Source organism: Solanum tuberosum, unplaced genomic scaffold, assembly GCF_000226075.1.
Source record: "Solanum tuberosum cultivar DM 1-3 516 R44 unplaced genomic scaffold, SolTub_3.0 scf00236, whole genome shotgun sequence".
Lineage (NCBI taxonomy): Eukaryota > Viridiplantae > Streptophyta > Magnoliopsida > Solanales > Solanaceae > Solanum > Solanum tuberosum.
The window spans coordinates 723,363-731,917 of NW_006239160.1; positions in this window are offsets into that span (position 1 = coordinate 723,363).

Here is an 8,555-nt window from a genome sequence, read left to right on the forward strand (position 1 = left end):
AATAATAAAAATAATAATAATAATAATAAAAATAGTAAAAGTAAAAATAATAATAATAAATTTTTTAAAAAAAATAGCTTATAGCAATATCATATCGGCTGATCTGGTCCTTCAACAATAAAAAGATTCCTTTGATTAAATTTTATAAAACAATTCCATCAATTACAAGTCAATTAAGAATCTCCTAATTTATCGATATCATTCTTTTTGTATTTTATTGAATCGTAATATATTAGGTTTATTATTTACTTTTAAAATGTAAAAATTATTTTGTGCATTTATTTTCTACCTATTATTATGATAATTGACCTCCTCGAGATAATTTCGAAGAAGAAATGCTTAAAAGTAATTGAAACTAAGGTATCAAATAGGCAAGTTAGACTGAATTTTAGGGGGTCATTGAAGTGAACTGAGTTAGACTGAAACTTACCCACAATTACTCACTGATGAGCCCATTGTTGAACAATAAAAAATTAGACTTAATCCAAATTAAATTTAAATATCGTATATCTGAAATTATCTCAAAATGAGTACACCTGCAAAGAAGTTTAAAAAGGAGCACAAGTTAAATAAAAATATTAAAATGAGGTATCCGCGCACTTGACTTCTCTTTTGGGGTGGGGTGGCTGGGGTGTACATGGCCGGGTTGGCTCGAGTTTTTTAAATATCAAATCAAATTATTTGTGTTGGATTTTTAAATCTATAAACCAAATCAAATCAATAAAACTCGGGTCTTTTTGGGTTTTTTGGATTTTCAGGTTTTTCCGGCAAAGTATTCATACAAACATATAATTTACTTGTACTTCAAATATTTCTTTAGTCCTACCAAAATACAACTATCTAAGGTATTTCTTAAGAAAATAACACAAAATATGATATGATTAATGACACTAAAATATCCAACAAAAAAATAATAATAATGAAATCGCGTAAAATAAATATTGCAAATCAACAAGTCATAATGAAAATGATCATAATTTAAAAGTACTAAATCATGCTAAAATAAGTTTAATAAGTATTAGTTACATGACTAAAATATTAAAGGAAATTAAAATTAGATTATGTATTTGAATTGTCTAAATCAATGTAAAACCAAAGAACAAATATTCAATATTTTTGTCATTTTTAGTGTTGAATTGATTTTCTTTTTGCATTAGTATTAATTTGATTTTGATTTTATTTAACCTTTATAATTACCAACATCTGTGGACTATAATCTTTATTGAGCCATTCATAATTCTAAGTTTCAAACTTGAAATAATATATTAAAAGATAAAAATTATGAAAAAGTTTAAGAAATATTTAAAAATTATATCAAAGTAAATATTTTTCTGTATAAAATAATATTTTAAAATTATATATATAATGTCAGGTTGGTTTTTTTAGTTAAAACCAAATCAAACCAAATATAGTCGAGTTTTTTTTTCTCAATACCAAACCAAGTCAAACCAACCACTAGTCAAATTTTTTTCCGGTTTGACTCGATTTGCGGTTTGATTCGGTTTTCGGTTCGATTTTGTACACTCCTAGGGGTGGCACCTTCAAAAATGTTAACTTGATGTGTTTAAATTTAGAGAAAATGGTCAAATGACCCTTGTAGACACGTAATTTTTGACCGAACTTAAGGTATTACACCATTTTTAGTACATGAATATTGCTTTTTTATATAAATCAAATATTTTATTTTTATTTTATTTTTCATTGTATTTTAGTAACTTTATTTTAAAGGATTGAAAAACAACAAAAAAACATAATCATATTTTGTGGTAAGTTTTTTTTTTATTTTTATTATTATTATTACTCTTATATTATATTATATTATATATTAAATAATAATAATAATCTAAACAAAACTACCTATCCCCCTACCAGCACGTTTCCCTTATCCCATTTTTTCCTCCCATTCACTCACCCCACAATCCCACATCAACCCCCATTACCCTCATCTACCCAACCCCTCTGCACACTACTCCAACATATATACACGACACAACAACTTGAAAAAGTGGGGGGAAAAAAAAAGAGAGGGGACGATCAGCAAAAGAAAAAAAATAAAAATCGACGCACACTGTTGTAGGAAGAAAAAAAAAGAAAAAACATATTCATACTTATTTTACTTTATTTTTGTTTTAAAAATTATTCTTCCTTTTTCATTACTTTAATATAAATACAACACCTATACCATTACATACAAGATACAAAAGATTCGTGAGTGTTCCAATCAAGCTTCAGTTAAGATTTTGCGGTATTCAACTTTACCTTATCTCTTTATTTATTTATCTATGGAATGTGATGTAATTTTATGATACTTTTTTTATATAGTCTTGTTTCGTTCATAATTTGATTGAAATAAAATTGGAATTAAATATATTTGTTGTTATTTATTGTTGTACATTTTGATGATTTGAATAGGTTTCTAGTTAATGTCATGTAGAATTTCATTGAATATGAAAAATTAATTAAGGATTTAGAGTTAGTACATTGAGTTTTATTTTATTTAAAATGACAATTTTTGGCTTAAGATAGGTTGAATCATTGATTGAATTACTATTGCTATACAAATTCTATTGGTGTTAACATTTCCAAATTTTAATCTAAAGGAGTTTATATTATAAGTCATGTCATCTTTTTGTTTACTATATAAATTTAACTCGTTGGACCTCATACAAATTTAGTCGGAGTTGATAATAATGATTTGCTTTGAATAAGTTGTTTTGGATTTATAAAGGAAAATAATTATTTTTAACGTTGAACAAACTTTTATACACCTTTTTTTTTTTAAATATTCGTTTCAATTAAGAATGCGGTTGCGCATCTTTTTTGAGACAATTAAAAATAAACTCAAGGATGCGGTGGCGCACCTTGTCCAATAATATAGTTTAACTTTCATTAATTAAAAAATAAAACTTATAAACAAAAAATATTAAGTGTGATGCAAAGAAGACAGTTATGTCTCTAGTTGTGAAGACCAAGAATACGGTTACGTATCTAGGTCAAGACCAAATGAAAGTTCAATAATAAAAAAGCAAACCATGGCCTGTAGACACAAATTATTCAAAAACATATTAAAATAAGTATAAGTCAATAAAAGCGACCGTGCTAGAACCACAGGACTCGAGGGATGCCTAATACCTTCCCCTCGGTCAACAGAATTCCTTACCCGAATTTCTAGTTCGTAGACCAAAACTAAAAGAGTCATTTCCTATTGATTAGGGATTCGAAAAGGTGACTTGGAACACCACAACTCAATTCCAAGTGGCGACTCTGAAACAAAAAAATTAAAACAATCCATTAATCAATACCGTCACTTAAATTGGAAAAAACTCTTTCCCCGCCGCTGTGCGCAAAAAGGGGTGTGACAACCCTCCAATCTAACACTGGATTTTCAACTACACACTTATACTTCACAGGGGTCCTATTATCCCCTTGAGCTATTTTAAAGTGAAAAAATTTCTTCCCTGAAATGTCTTTACCAGGCATGTGTCTTGTGGTGAAATACACGTACTTAACACGTGTATCTCACCATTTAATAAAAAAAATTAAGAAAAAGTACTCATCCTTCCTCTTCTTTTCTTCCCCAATCATTTTTTCAATCCTAACTATAATAAACACCATTTTTTACCTCAATAAATTTTGTATCTCTAAAAATTTTATAAAAAACGAAAATTCAAGTCACCTTTTCTCTTCCCCATTCTTTATTCTTTCTCCCTCTAAAATTTTCATGATTAATTTATAATTTTGAGTTTTTTTATTTTTGATTCTTCATGGGTTTTTTAGGAGAACATGTAGGATCCTTCTTTAAAAATGTAGAAGAAATTGTTTTGTTTTAGTTTCTTTTAATAATTTTGAAGATATTTTTTAAATATACAATTACTTCACTTTGATTTTGTTACTCTTGAGTCCATGACTTTAAAAAAAAATTAATGGGTATTTTTAAAAAATAAAAATAAATTGTTAGATATGTTCTAAATAAGTTTATTGAAAAATTATTTATTCATAAAATGCATTAGTTGTTGATAATTTTTATACCAAACATCTATTGAAAAAGCTTCAACAATGATAATGGTGAAAAAGGTATAGCTGTATAAATAAATAAGAAGAAAGAAAGAGAAAGAAAAAAGAAAATTAGAAAAAAAAATGGAAAATAGGACTCCCACGAAAAATAGGTGTGTAGTTAGAAATCCGATAATAGATTGGGAGGTCATTTGACCATTTTCTCTTAAATTTACAATAACTTATTAGTTGGTGTTTTAGTGTTGTAATTGAATCACACTAACTTATTGTTTCATTTCTTGCTTTTTGTCACCTTTGATTCTTTTTGAAGGGTTAGTATATTGATTTACTGTATAAAAGGGTAATGCGTAATGAGGATATTTTATAAAAGGGAGCTTTTGCAAATAGTCACTCAAAAATAGGTTAATTACGCTTTATAGCTATTGTTTGCTAATTACGATTCGTAGCTATATGTTATAGGGAGGAGAGAGGCGAGCGAGAGAGGGCAGAGAGTGAGAATTGTATATGTATATCGGTTAGATAATTGTATATGTATGTAACTGGTATGTATATGTATTTGTATATCTGACGAGCGAGATTGGGAGAGGAAGGAGAGAGACAAGCGAGAGAAGGCAATAATTGGTATAGTTTGCATCTCCTTTGTATAATTTGCAACTACGTTTTTATAATTCACGTGTTTTTGTATAATTGAGTAATATAAAGCCTGAAATTATACAAATATGATAAAACTCAAAATAACGAATTGATACAAACATAAACATATGAGCTTTAAACAGTTATAGAAATTATATTATACAAAATTCGAAAACAACACGTTTATACAAACTTTAAAAAGTTATACACAAAAAGATTGAATGTATATGGTGATATAACTGGAAAATCAAAGGAAATCATCGTCATATACAAATAAAAATCATCATATACAAATACAAATCAAACGAAGAATTGTTAGTTGCAAATTATACAAACGTGCCTAATTATACAAACGTGCCTAATTATACAAACTCGAAGTCAGTCCAGATAATTAATGGTTAATGTTAATCGCGAGTGGTAATTATAACAAACTATAACTATGATGACTAATTAAGTACTATAAATTTACTTAACCACATAATTTTACCTTATAAATGAGATAATGAGTATTTATGTGGATATCAATGCCATGATCAATAGCCATATCTTGTATATTGCTTGTCAATTTTGAAGTGGGTAGTCTTGGACTGAAATGAAAATTGTCCACCTAGTACATGCACATGTTTGGATATCAGCTCAGACGACCCAAGTCAGGACTGGAGTTGCAGCCCAACTTCAATCCCAGCCCAAGATCTGAACCCACATTAAGTCAAAAGAATGTCTCGAGTAACCGAGTCTATATTTACTCGTATTGCCTTAAAACGAAGAGAGAATTATTGAAAACACTTCTAAATTTGATACGAATTATTAGTTTCATGCTCAAATTATTGACAGTCTTAAAAACACCTCTTTAGTTGAACTTAAATATACCCTCGGTCTTGCACAAGAGTGAAATACACCTCTAAATTCTCATCAAGTTTAAGGGTGTTTTAGCACTCCTCTCGGCTTTTTATTAAGAGTTCATGTTCATACAAGAGTTTAAGACCAACCAGGGGCAGAGCCAACATGTTCTTAGGGGGTTCAACCCCTTTCGTCGGAAAATATTACTATATATACATGGTTAAAATTATTTTTTAGGTATATATAATAGATGTCGAACCCCCTTCAACTAGTTTGTATGTTCACTTCTTCAGAGTTTGAACCCTCTTATTGAAAATACTCGCTCCGCCACTGAGACCAACTGCTATGTCATGTGGCAGATCGAGGGTGTCGGGGGTGGATCTAAGTTTAGTTAGTCAAGTAGAGGGATGTTTTAAGACCGACAATAATTCGGGGACGAAACTAATAATTTACTCTAAATTCAAAGCTATTTTCAATACTCTCTCTAAAAAAAAACGTCTCAAATTGAGTAAAAAAAAAAGTCAACCTCAGGATCTGGTGTCAACTTGAAGATTTCTAGGTCAAAAATCAACTAAATTAAGCCACTCATTGGTCGTAAATCAAAGAAATCCATTTATAATACTTGGGGAAAAAATTCCAAACACCATAAAATCACTTATTTAATGATCAGATTAATAAGAAAAACATAAATTAAGGATTAAACTCTTATCCCATGAAGGAATCAACTTAACACGCATGGCCTCGCAAAAGAGGCTCTTAATGGTGCGGACAAATCTCATATTGACGATTGCACAGATATGGCAATAACATATTATCTCCAAAAATAGCCAAGCCCTAGAATCGACTGTCAGAAATCATTCGGAATGCTACATAAATAAACAAATGCATAGATTGACTAAACATCATATTTCAAAACTTGTTGGAATCATGAAATCAACTATTTGGAGTCATATTGACATAAAGTTAACTGTAGTCAACCTTAGTTTCTTAAACTTCAAAAATTTAACCAATGATCCAAAATGCTCCTGAACGCATTAAGATCCGGATCAACTATCCAACCAAGTCAAAAAGAACCTTTCAGGCCTAACCAAACTCAAGCTCGTATTAATCTAAAATATTGACTTTGGTCAAGCTTTTCTACACCGAAAAATACCTATCCCATCACCTTGGGATTTGTATCACCCATCCTTGTAAGTTAGAAATGACATATAGAAGTTTGAGGAAGAGGTAAAATAGGGGAAATACATAGAAAATACAAAATGATCATGAGGGCCGTTACATTAGAAATCAACATGGAAGAAACTAACATAAAATATTCCAGTGGCATGAATGAACTCTATGCAAACTTCAAATGATAGTTTGTACGCATAATACATAAATATATCCTTTAACTCGGTCTCACTTTATATTTATATTCTCCAGCTTTAAATATGCACAAGTAAATACTTAAACTTGTACAAATTTGAACAAATAGACACATGTAGCATCATACATGACAATTTGAGTTCTATATGGTATTCTATGAGTATTACACAGGACTCATGTTTCTACTTGTTCAATTTTATACAAATTTAAGTCTCTACTTGTGTACACCCAAAATTGGAGGGCATAAATGTGGAATGAGGATAAGTTAAAAAACACATTTATGCATTATGCCTAGTTTGTACTATTAAAAGACATTTTTAGTCACCAGAGATCAGACAAAGTAAATTTTTACTAGTTAATATAAAAATAGGAGACTAAAAGTGGATTGGTTCCGTTACGGTAGAGATTAGTTCAATTGATGCTAAATAAAATGACAGTATTTACCATATCAAACGGTCGAACTAAAAGAGATATTAATGGTAAAAAATGCATACTTACCAGCATACTGTCACGACCCAGACCGTCGTGATTGACACCCTCACTAACACTTCGATGGGAGAACCACTACTACAACTCAAACCAAGTAACTAAACCAAAACTAAGACATTTAAGTTACAGAAGCAAGTTAAATACTAAGAAAATAAATACAGTTCCCATAAACTCTAACAAAAGTCTAACAATAATAAACTAACAATGCAAAAGAAATAACCTAGAACCTGAAAGTCAATGTACCAAAACATCTAAACAATTGACCCAAATCTAAACAAGAAGGGATACATCCCCAAACTAATGAATTAATCAACTAACTAGAACAAATATCTAAGTCCGGAAACGATAGACATAGACGAAAGAGAATCTCATGGCAGCCCGGAAGAATTGGCTCACCCTTGAACTCGAAGCGACGATCACTGATCTTCTAAGCGAGATCTGTCAGTAGTCACGTGAAGATGCCCTGTACTCAACAAAATAAGAGTAAGTGAAGAATCAGTACACAACCACAGTGTACTGGTAGGATCACGCGGCTATCCCACTAGTGCAACATAAACAAGTCAAACAACATTATAATCACATGCATATATATCAACATATACAACATCATCAACATGAAGAATCAACAATGCATTTCACATTTAACATCACATCATTGGTCCTCTCATGGAACCCAAACCCAAACAGTTAGCATGCCGGAACGTGGCAATCCGACCACATATCTATGCTGAAACGTGGCAATTCGATCCCATAATTATGCCGGAATGTGGCAATCCGATCCAAGTTACTTATGCCGGAACGTGGCAATCCGATCCCATTCACACACCACAATAACAAACACAAGTATATCCTCAAGATCATAAATTTAAGTCATGATTTCATGGTAACGATAACTTATCTATCTCATTTACAACAAGTGTGATCAACATTGCAACATTCATACATATACAAGTATCATAATGAAGCAACAACAAGCATACATCACACAATCATATAATCACAACCATCACCTACTTCGAAACAAGCTTAAAACTCTAAGAAACTTGATCCTTCCCTTTCCGGATTCGTTCCGCTTGTTCTTGGTCTACAAACAATCAATATAATATGGGAATCAATAAACAATCACTAATTACCCGAATTACTAACAATTCTATGAACCCTAGATCAAACCCATGATCCCAATTACTCAAATTAGGATTGTTTCCACCATAGAT